The sequence below is a fragment of the Montipora foliosa genome, chromosome 14 (genome assembly GCF_036669935.1).
Source record: "Montipora foliosa isolate CH-2021 chromosome 14, ASM3666993v2, whole genome shotgun sequence".
NCBI classification, from domain to species: domain Eukaryota; kingdom Metazoa; phylum Cnidaria; class Anthozoa; order Scleractinia; family Acroporidae; genus Montipora; species Montipora foliosa.
The window spans coordinates 407,582-419,472 of record NC_090882.1 but is presented as its reverse complement, the minus strand read 5'-3'; positions in this window follow the sequence as shown (position 1 = coordinate 419,472).

The window sequence follows — 11,891 nt, the reverse complement described above, 5'->3', positions numbered from 1 at the left end:
AGTTACTTAGTAAGTTACTTGGTAAGTTACTTAGTAAGTAAGTAAGTAAGTAAGTAAGTAAGTAAGTAAGTAAGTAAGTAAGTAAGTAACTACAATGGCAGGAGATCCCGGATAACAGTAGTTACTATATCGCATAAGCTACACATTACATGTCATACTACATAACACAATTACTGAATTTGATTGTTACAAACTCGCTAAATCTCTTCGTGTTTAGTTCAGGGGTCAACGAACGGCTACGTCCTGAACGGAGATTGTAGTCATGTTGAATGGTATCCCTGTACAGGACCGATTTCATGGGTTCTTGGTGTTGTGATCGCAAAAGAAATTTGCAACATGCAGGTTCTGGGGTCGTGCAACCAGAGGTTTTCTTTTTTCGTCCTCAAGTGTTGATTTGGAATCGCTGAGCGTTCAGTCTCCGACCATGAAAAAATAATTCCTCTAGCATCCAGGGTAGGGATGCTCAGGGGAAAGATTAATATTTATTTGCTCCCTGGGCATCCCATAATAGCTGTTTTAAACAATAGAAATCAAAATGGCCGCCCTATCTGCAAAAAGAGGGAGTTAAGCAAAGACGACGGCTACGACAACGAAAACTTCAGTCCAATATATAACTTAGCGCAACCGCAAGTATTTCGCGATTTTTCCCTCTTGTTTACCTTTTACAATACAGGCGAACTATCCTGTAACTGAATGGGTACGGACGGTTTTAAAGTCAAAACAGAAAATGACTGTTTCTTTTTTATATGCTCACGTTGTCGTCAAAGCCTAAAATGTGGTGATTTCACGTGGTTGTTTTGTGGAGTACGGCAGAGAAACGCACAGAAATTCGTGTTGCACGTGCAGCACGAGTATTTTTCCTTTTTTAACCAATAATATTCTTGCTTCGTGGCGTTGCCGTACCCGTAGCTGTCGTCTTTGATTAAACTCTCTAAGGTCTATTAGAATACGGGTCCCGCCAGATTAAGGCCAATCAGATTGGGCATGATGACCGCAACGCTTCTGCTGGTTTGCAACCAAGCAGTCGCAGGAGGGATTGCTCGTGCTTAATGGAATAATTTGAATTCTGCAAGGAATACAATACCGCCACCTTTTTCCCGCAAAAAATCTACCAGTAGCCGTTCTAAAAATGGATTAATGCTAAATTTAAACAGACAGACAGATCGCAGATCGCAGATCGAAACTTGTGGGCTATGGACTTCTGCTTGTGTTCTTTTGTGTCCCTAATCTTACCTAGTAACCTTATCTAATCTACCTTACCTTGTTTCCAATTATCCCAACAAGCTTCTTTGAAAATATAGAAGATACAGTGGCACTAATTAACATCATGAGCGGCAAATAAGCAATGGATTCCTGAAAACCGAAAAAAAAAATTGTAGTTTTACACCCAACTGTTTCCAATGAACTTGGCATTTTCATATAGTAAATAATATTTGTAAAATTACAAAGTTTGAAAAAAAAAAAAAAAGCATGTTGCATAGTTGGCCTTAAAGTTTAGAGAGTTTAAATTTGTAAATATTATTTTTGATTATAAAATGGCAGAATGATACAGTCATTTGACATCTGTACATACCTTACCAAGGTCAAGTGTGTAAATGAGGAAAAACGGCAGATAAGAATAGGCGTGATTTTGTAAGGCCCTTGTACAGGAATACACGACGGCAACCTGAAGCATAATAATAAAAGGGGAGAGGCATTGAGCTTCAGTATTGTCTTGGGCTGGTTTAATTTGTTTCAGTGTTGGTAATCACATGGTTTCAAGTGCAATTTAGAATAAATAGGCACGAGTAAATTTTCTCAAAGATGAACAAAATTGCACGAGGACAGTCTCATAGTTGCACGATAAGAATTATGTGATTTCATATTAATAATATACATGAAAAAAATCGAGATAGCTTATCGTAATTAACCAGAAGCATCGCTCGCATTTGCGTCATCCATAGGTCGCATTTGATTGGCTATCTGTGACTTTCTTTGATAGTTGACAAATCAGAATGCTTGGGTTTTTACTTTTCTTGCATCAAAATGTAATTTTTCACGTTTTTATTGTTAGACAGTTTTCTGCTGGTATGTAGAGTTGTTTTACAAAAATTTCCGTGGTTTTGTTTCTTACATTTATTGTGTTCTAATAACTATCCTGGCGCTATTTATGTTTGATCAATAAACGAGAATGCCCCCATCCTATCTTATTACTTTACTTATACTAAGTTAGAAATAATTTTGTTTTCGTTTCACTACAGAGTGACTACACAGCAATTGCAATTACCTCTTTTGTACACTGTGTTACCTTAAAATTGCATTTCTCTCAGTCAATCCGAATGCAACCTCGTTCCCAGGGTCTCTCTTCTCTGACTCCATTGTAGTTGAGGAGGAAGACCCTAGTTCAGGCTGGTCACGTGCCTCCCAAAAGCTGGCAGGTGGACCAAATATGTGTTAAGGGAGGGGAGAAAATGTACGCCTTGTTATCATTGCGGTTGAGGGAATCAGCACGCATTTGATTTGTGGTCAAACGAGCATCGACAAAACGTTTCACAGCAAGGTATTTCATGTACTACTCATGGAATTCGACAAAGGAGGCTGAGAAGAGAGACCCTGGGAACGAGGTTGATAAGAATGGCATTTTTTTCATGTTTATTATTGTTATTGGTGCCATGAACTGTTGTTGGGAGCTATTATTGTACTTCGTGCGATTTTAAGCCTCGTCAACCCTACTTTAAGTGATAGAAATAATTTGAATAAGATCTCTGCGGTGATATAATCCCCTGTGATTGTAGCTGACTAAAAGAATATATGATAAGATTGTAAAACCCAATGTCCTATGGTAATTATTTCAAATTTATTTTTAGATTGCGCCCAGGCTGCAAAGGTTGATCTGTTGATCCCACGACCGCGCGATCCACTTTCACAGCAAGCGACCAATAACCACGCAGATTTCAAATAATTGAAACAGGGTCAATTATGGAGGATTTGCTCTCTTATAATTACTTCTTGTTCTCTTGAGATTACTTGTGAAATTAACATGTGGTATGTTGATTAGCTCGCGTGGACATTAAAGAACACGACAAGGATAACTCGTTAACACAACATTTAATGAATCGCAGCGGCCGTTATGAAGGAGACCACATGTACAAAACGTACGCCACGCTGCATCTTGGGTACATACCACATATGCCTTGCCGGCACTGTGCATAAAGTATCATATTTATTAACATAATGTAGTAGGCTTAATCTCAATTTCAGAATGGTTATTCTGTAATTAATTATAACTAATTTATGTAACATGTGAACTTTATTTGGATTTCACCCAAATAAACCCATACTTACCATGTATAAGCGCGGATCAATGAGCCACTCTCGTATAGTCCTATTGGCATGAGTTCGTGGTGGAAGAGCGGATTCACTGCCCCGTGAAACAATAAAAGGATGAATGTTTGCATTATTCTCGGGTAAAGGAACGCCTTTGGTTTCCAATGAAACAGCTGGGAGGTTGATGGGTGCTGGAACTTTGTCGACGTTTTTGTCATCAGAATCAGCACCTGAATTCAGTGCAATTATACTACCAGAAAAACCTCTGTTGTCAACACTAGCGCAGTTAACATTGCTTGATGAAAGATTTTCTTTCGGAACAGCGGCCTTCTTTGCTGACGCTGGCTCTTCCTTCTGGTCACTGATGGCCGTCCATCTAACACCATAAGTTCTGCGCGATGGACATTCTCGCTCACTAGTGGTCGCAGTATTAATTCCTGTAATTCAGCAAGAAAGACTCGTCAGTAACGGTGAAATTCAAGGTCTAAGTGCTACTGGACGGGTCTCTGTATGTTTCGGCCGCTTTTGATGGCCTCGTGATTAAATATTAAGGTGGCTCACACTAGTTTCAACAATTCCGAGTGACTATCTTACTAGAACGATTCACTCAAGAATACTGAGGATCGACCCTCGTACTCCACGTTATCTTAATGTCTTGTGAAATTAACGTGTGATGTGTTGATTGGTTCGCGTGGAGAGTGAAGAACACGATAAGGATCACTCGTGAACACAACATTTAATGAATCGGAGCGGCCATTGTTAAGGAGAGCACACGGACAAAAACATATGCCACGCTTCAAGTGGCAATCACTGTTACACGTATCGACAATGTCACGGTGCCATTCCAAACACCAATGAATTAATGCTTAAAATAATGCACTTATTTATGTGACGCAATTGATTACCATGGCAACAACAGAGCTTTCTAGAAATACGCTATATTTTTTGTCTTTAAACGCTCCTATCTTAAATCATCATTTTTAAGATTTGAGCGATAAAGGCAAGGATTGGTTTTTCATATGGTGCGATAATCTTGGCGTTACGTGAACCAATGTTGTAGAGTTAATTGTTCTAACAAAAAAATTCCCTCAGAATTGTTGAAACTAGTGCAAGCGACCTTAAATGGGATATTGAATCAAATTAGGTAGACCGACAAGGAACCCAATAAAGCTGGTAAAGCTTATCTCGAAACTGTTTTTTTTAACGAGGGGAAGTGTGTAAGAGACTTGAACCAGATCTGTTCTGTTAAGGCAACAAATTTACACTGAGTGGGTCGTATACCTTACCTAGACAAACAAAGTAACATTGGATGATGGTTTAAGGTTTTTAATTAACTTTTTTAAACTTTTTTTTTTAACTTCACGATTTAACTTTGTCCAACAAGCTCTTTCCACATGAACTGTTTGTGACTTTCTTGAAACAAATGTACTGATTTATACAGTTAGATACCCAACCTGGTGAAAGACGAGTCATCAATTCTCCATGAGCATTCGAGGGAGTGAAAGATGTAAGACTCTAAGAAGGAAGGAAAATGCGATTCACAATAGGAATTAAACCAAATGTCAATGAGTGTCCGCAAGCGCTCGTTTACCACTATTTTTACCGAGATCCACGAACAACTGCTTTCTCAAAACACAACCACGTTATAAACAAAGGTTCAGTCTTGGTAATGACCATGTTTAGTGTTCATTGTTTCAGTGATAGAGTACGCACTTTAATAATTAAGGACTCAGTACTTAATAAAACATCGGTTTTCGGAAGAAATGTACAGGGCAAAACTGAAATCCCTGCTGAATTAATATTTTTTGGAGATTGTTGAGAACCAACAATCTCACATGCCATAGCATATTAAAAGCCCGTAGCATCATCTTGAAGATTTTAAAAGTGGGCCTCCATTGACTGAGACTAAAGCTCTCACTATGCCATGGATCCTGGCCGTTTTGCCTTAAAGAGTTCATTGTTTTCTTCCAGTAATGGGCGTGCGCATGATAGCCGTTCTGCTTCACTAACTAGGCGAGAAAACGGATTCAGTGAAATGTAGCAGTAGATTTTCAAGCGAAAACAGCTATAGTAGGGTACAGACTAGGCTCAAACTTACCACGGACTTTCCCGCCTGTAGGGTCGTGCCAAGAGGCTCTTTGGTCCCAACATGAAATATCATTGCAAGAAAAACGCCTAATGCTATCAATATTGCAGTCATTACCTGAAGAATAAAGGATATTATTAAAAATTCGATCATTGGATAATGCAATTTAAGACTTTTCATTGGCTTAGCCATCATGGTTTATGAGCTACTTTACCATAATTTACAAATATGGTAAGCGTACGCGTTGTATTAAAACTAAAACGGAGCTCAAAACATTTCGTTGAGGAAACCATGGCGGCTGGCGAAGATCGCTTCGCAGCGGAGTTAAATAAAAAAGAAGTCCTTGAACTGTTACAAAATGCAACACCGGGGAGCGCAAACAAAGCCACAAAGTATGACATGAAATTATTTCAAGGCAGCAACTTGAAAACTGTGTTAGTTTAAAATAACGTGAAGCAAAACAATACAAGTTGAGACAATTTACATTGTAACATCCGGTCTCTTCTCACAAAATAAAGTCGGGTCTAACATCTTGGGGGCGTTTTTAATAAAACAATTATTCCACTCGTTCTTGTTAGATATATATGAGATGGTTATAGCCAACTCAGCGCTACGTGCCTCGTTGGCTATATCCAGTCTCATATCTAATAAGCGCAGCGCAAATGGAAGCTGTTTTATTAAATTCTGAACTGTCTTACTTACAGTACGACGGGATGTTGTATCCGTTTTTACAAAACGACCGACGCAATCAGTTTCCATATAGGGTCATTACGGTATATATTTCATAAATAAACCCCTTCGATAATCGACATTTGAGTAAGCCAATCATAAAGTTGGAAATGCAATATCCGGGGTCGAAAATTTAGTAAAAGTATATAAACTTGAATATCAGAGAATGCCAGTCCCGATTTCTCACTACTTAATAAATTTCCGATACCACCCCAAATATTTCAGAATATAAGTTTTAAAAGCTAGTTAAAAACGTATGTTTCGTCTCTGCCTAAGGGACTCATCAGAGACCTTTCGGTACAGCTAACTCGTCAAAACTCTCGTTTGAAGTCCTGCTAGCATTTAAATGACGGTGGCAATCTGGCCTTATATCTTATAAGGATTCCCAATTGCATAACATGTTAAGAAACAAAAAGCCACGAAAATATGGATTGAAGTGTCCTCACAAGTTTAGAGTTCAGTGGCGTAAAGACAAATTTTCGGTTTTAAATGTAGGCTGTCATTGGACAAAGAAAACCGGTAAAAGAACAGAAATACCCACAAAACAGTTGATGCCTTTGGTTATTAACTATGGTATCGGTAATTACACAATAATACTACTAATTTAAAAAAATGATTGTGAAGTTTCAAAAATTTGTGTAGCACATCCAGAGCTCTCAGCGCCGCAAAACTGAACCGAAAAATCGATCTAAACAAAGGCCACCAAAACCGAAAACCCCAATGCTTCCTGCTGTAGGAATTCTGACCGTAATCTACTGCTACGCCATTCACTCAACCATCAAAACGTTAATAAAATGTCCATCGCTTCAGTAAATTATGATAAAAATTCAACACCAAGTACTTTACCATGAAATCCTTGGAACTGTTTTCAGAAATTTGACTTTCGGAGTCCAGACCAAATATTACCCAAGCCACAACACATGTCGAAATACCACTCAAGTAGGTAAAAGCTGTCCTAAAATGGGACATTGCACGTTTGATTACCACTTTAAATTAAAATTTGTGATTTGGGCGAGATTATCAAGTGCAGGAAGCGGATCCCGACCTCCCAGAGGTTGATAGATTAATCCATGGGTTTGGTCCTTTTGGGGGCCCAATGCGGAAGCAGTGAAACCCAGTGGTTAGAGTGCCTGCCTCGGCATCCGGAGATCCCGGGTTCAAGGCTCATTCTGATCTCTGATTAAATTCTTAAGGACGGTGCCTACTAATTAAAGATATTTTTACCCCGGTTTATGACTATGCAGGAAATGTAGATCTTAACAAGTGTTATTGAAATCCAAAAAGAATATTGTGGGTAACCACGCATTTTTCAAACATAATTCATGAATAATATTTGTAAAAAGCTTTAAAATACAAAGCAATGTATGGCGTTCTTTCTCAAATTAAAGCTTTATTATCTCTCAATTTTCTTTGTGGATACCAAGAATTACTAACTAAGATATAGTTTCTCCGGATAGTTTTAAACTGCGCAAAAAAAAAACCCTGTATTAGTAAGCATCACCGATAGGAAATCCGAGTATCTTGAGATGCGCAGAACGTATGCGCAATAACAATAGTAGGCACCGTCCTTACGAGCTGTTGTCATTGCCATTTTCTGTTCTGCCGTCTCGTTAATTGTGTTTTATCGGCCACAAAATCCCCAATGGGGAGTGGCCAATTAAGTATGTAATTATGTTGCCGGTAAAATCCGTTCTCATGTTGAATCCGTTCTTACCTAGGTTAAATTGGTGATCCTCATTTTACCTAGGTAGAATATGCATCCCGATGAATTGTAGAAACTTTTTTTGGAGCCTATAGCTAAATTAAGCCTAGAGAAAAATTACGGTCAGGTCAGGATTAGTTTTGATTATTTTACGTGGATATAATTGAATTATTATACAAAAGTAAATAAAGAAAAGAACTGTGTTAAGTTGAGCATGTTCGTCGTTGTAGTGTAATGGTGAGGACACAGGATCTGGAGGGTCCGAGTTCAAGTACAAGTAAGTGCATAAAACAATTCTTTGTTCCCTTACTGTTGTAATGTTGAGACTGAAGAAATAAGTGTATAAATACATAAACCGATAAGATGATACCAAACATTAAGAAGATGTGTTGAGATGCGTAAGACAGAGCTTGATGCAACGTATAGGTGTTTTCAGTCCTTGTTTGGAGGGTGATAGCTGCTTTAAACCAGATAGAACGCATATTAAACCTAGGTAAAAATGGATTCCACCCGAAGCCCGCTTCACGCTACAGCTATCAGCTAGCAAAGTTTCACTCGTGACTGTTGGCGTAAGCAACTTCCCCTTGTGTGCGGTGGCATTATGAGTGCTAATGTTCACGCGTGCCATCCCAGCCGAGTTGTCAACATGTTGAATACATTTTGGCATGACTGAACACTTCCTCTAAGTGTGCACGCGTTAAAAGCTATCACCTTACCATCTTAAGCAAGATGCATGCGTAGTATTGGAGATGTGACGATTGGAGAATTAATGCGGCGGCAAGTAGTGATTTAGTTGCTGAAGCATTGTTGGAAGACCAAATAAGCACATGCACGATAAGCACACGCACAAGTTTCTCCGTCATTTCTTGTAAACATTTTTCAAGTAACTCTCGATTTTTTACTCAGGACACCTTATATTGTAAGGCGATGGCTTGCACGAGCGCAAACTTAGATGAAATGTTTATTGCTGCCAAAAATTATTCAGCATGTTGAATATTCTGCGTCGATGGCACGCTTGAACATTAGCGCTCAAAACGTCACCGCACACTGGGGAAGTTGCTTACGCCAACAGTCACGATTAAAACTTTGCTAGGCTGATAACTCTAGTGTGCGGAGGTCTTAAGACCAGATTTGACCAACAACATGAATGCATGTTAATGGATGTTCCTATATAGTAGCAGGAAACCTTAACAATCAGTAACATTGCCTTAAATTGCAAATGAACTCGTATATAAAGGACAAGGATTATGTACAAACCTCCATGCGCTCAATTCCACTGCTTCTATTTGATTTTTGGCAATGAACGGAATAAGAGACAAATGAGAAATATCCAATAAGCTGCCGGCGACACCCAAAATGACATTCAATATTCCAAAGTATATCATCATCTGCCCTTGCTCACTGTCCGAACTTTGACTAAAGTAAAAAGGAGTGAAAAATAGCGGGACAAATACTGCTTCCAAAATCGTCGCGCAAAAATGCCAAGACTTTCTTTTTCCAAGCTTCCGGGACAGAAATGGAACGCGAATTCTGTCCACCAAGATCGCACAAACAGGCGACATGACAGTGTGAACCAACTGCTTTTCAAGAATCAACCAGCCGGAATTTGGGGCAGAGAGACGAAGCACTTTCATAAAGAAGACAAGACGGAAAGAGAAGAGAAGTTGTCGAGTGATGTCATTGATGGCGTGGCCCAATCCACAAGCAAAACGTTGAAAGAAGGGTGTGCGAGACCCTCCCTGTGGTTCCCTTAAATGATAAGATCTATGTCGCGGAAACAGTGCGTTCATCGTGAAAACCTGTAAAAAAGTGATTGTCAGTCATTTTTTGTCACTAATCATGGGGGTTGAAGGCTGACAGGCTGCGGAAACAGCAAGAGGTTAACGTCGTCAGGAAGATTCTCAGTTTATAGTTCTCCATATGTAAAAAAACAAAACCAAAAGAAACTAAAATAACTAAAATAACAAAAACAGAAACAGAAACAGATCTATACTTAGAAAACTATGACTTATCGCCAGATTTAAATATGGGTAGGCCACGAGTAATTTTCGGTTGATCCGGAACAATTCCAGAGGTCGTAGACAGATTAAAGGGGCTAGGTCATGCTATTTTAGTTTTCAGCACTGATCGAATGGTCATAGAATTAACTAAAATATCAAAATAACTGTTCAAAACTATAGAAGAACTCTAACAAAACACAGGGAAGCCAAGAAGGGACATGGATGGACAAAACTGGAGAGGATTGAAATGGATTGAATTTGAGTAAATTTGAAAAACGTCGGCCCACCTTTTTTCAAATTCATATCAGTCTATATCAAAATGTCATTTACAAAGCTTGAAAATCATTCTCAGTTGTTATGTTGCCGTGATTTTGCAAATGAAAGACTCTTGCTCTGCCAATTTGACGTTTAGAGCTCATAATTAACAAAATGAAACAAAATTACCTAAAATAGCGTGGGCTAGCCCCTTTAATAATATGAGTTGAGGGGCGGCAGATGAAATGTGCACAATCGTTAACTAAGACCACAGAAGCATTGTCATATTCTGCAGCAGTTTCAGAGCTAACACTGAGACAAATATCAAAATTAAGATTTTGAAGACGGTGGAATATTATTAGCTAAATTAGTGCCGGTGTTTGTAAAAAACTGATAAAAAATGTTCTGAAACGGATTTGGCTTGGATCATATAGATTTTTGACGCCGCTGATAACCTTAAAGTTTCACGAAATATTTTTTGCACCATGTCTGTTGTTTAATTATTAATTAAACTTCATTCATTAATCGCCATGTGCGTTTGGTATTAGATTTGGCCAGTTCTATTTTCCCTGCATGATAATACCTTTCTTTATCAAGTCTGATTGAATGATTAAGCTTATTACATATATTTTTTTGCTTGCTCTTTTAAGATAATCTGTGTGAACTCCAGCCTTGCCTAGGAACTGGGATTCCAGAAACACTTGAAAAAGCGTTTCTGAGTGTTCTATTTTGAATTTTCCTGGGCGGACATGCCCCCAGATTCCCCTAGGTAGCTTCGCGCCCTTGGCTCTCCCAGGGCGCCTTGCGGCGCCTAAATTGTCACGACCGGTGGTTCAAAAGCCGGTTAATAACAATAATCACTTGTTTACCCTCGGATTTTTAGAGTAGCAAGTAGCTAAAATCTCCGAGCATTAAATATATACAATTGTCAAGAATCCCAACTGGCGGAAGGCAAACCAGTTAGCTATTTTAATACGTGGTCAGAACGCGATCTTGAACGCGGGATATCCGGACCTCAAGGCACAAATCAAATGTCGATGATGCGTTGAAACCGTTTTCCCTCTCCAGCAATCAACATCGCTGTTGAACAAAATCGAACGGATATTGAAGTAAATGTCGAAGCAGTTTGCCCAGGCCTTTATGCAGGCTAAGAATGATGCCTACCCATTCAGTTATTTTTGCACAGTTTATTGAATATGCGGGAAAAGCAGATCTCAACCTGTACGAACGACACAGCGCTGCTTCAGTGCTTCACAAGTTCTCTTTTTTGGTTGCACAGCGCTCACGCGTCGCTAAGGTAGTGCTTACGAGTCGGTTACGGAACCATTGGCAAAGAACACACACTGCGAAAGCGCTGCAATTTTTTGTCACGTTTAAGCAGCGCTAGAGCAGCGCTGAAAGTAGTTTCTTAAAAGCTGCATGAGTTAACTGCGCGAACCTGAAGCCTCTCGCGACCCTTGAAGGTTGCAACATCGCTGCACAATACTGCAGATAAACTCAAGCGATGGAAACATAAAAACCCGCGCATCTGGGATTAATTTCAGCGTTGAAGATTTTTAATGCAAAAGTCCATCACAGAACTTACTAGGACATCTTGTAAAACAATTTTTTTATTACCTTTCATGGCCACCAAATCACGAACAATTGCTTGGGCAAAGCCGTACTTTCGGGTGTACTGTGCATAGTTGATCACCGATCGTGACAATTAACCTGTGATCCAATGGAAGACCATGGAAGGCGCAAATATATCGCATATTCATTTCATAAGAACGTATAGCTTCGGGAAACTTTAGAAGCTATTATTGATACAGTC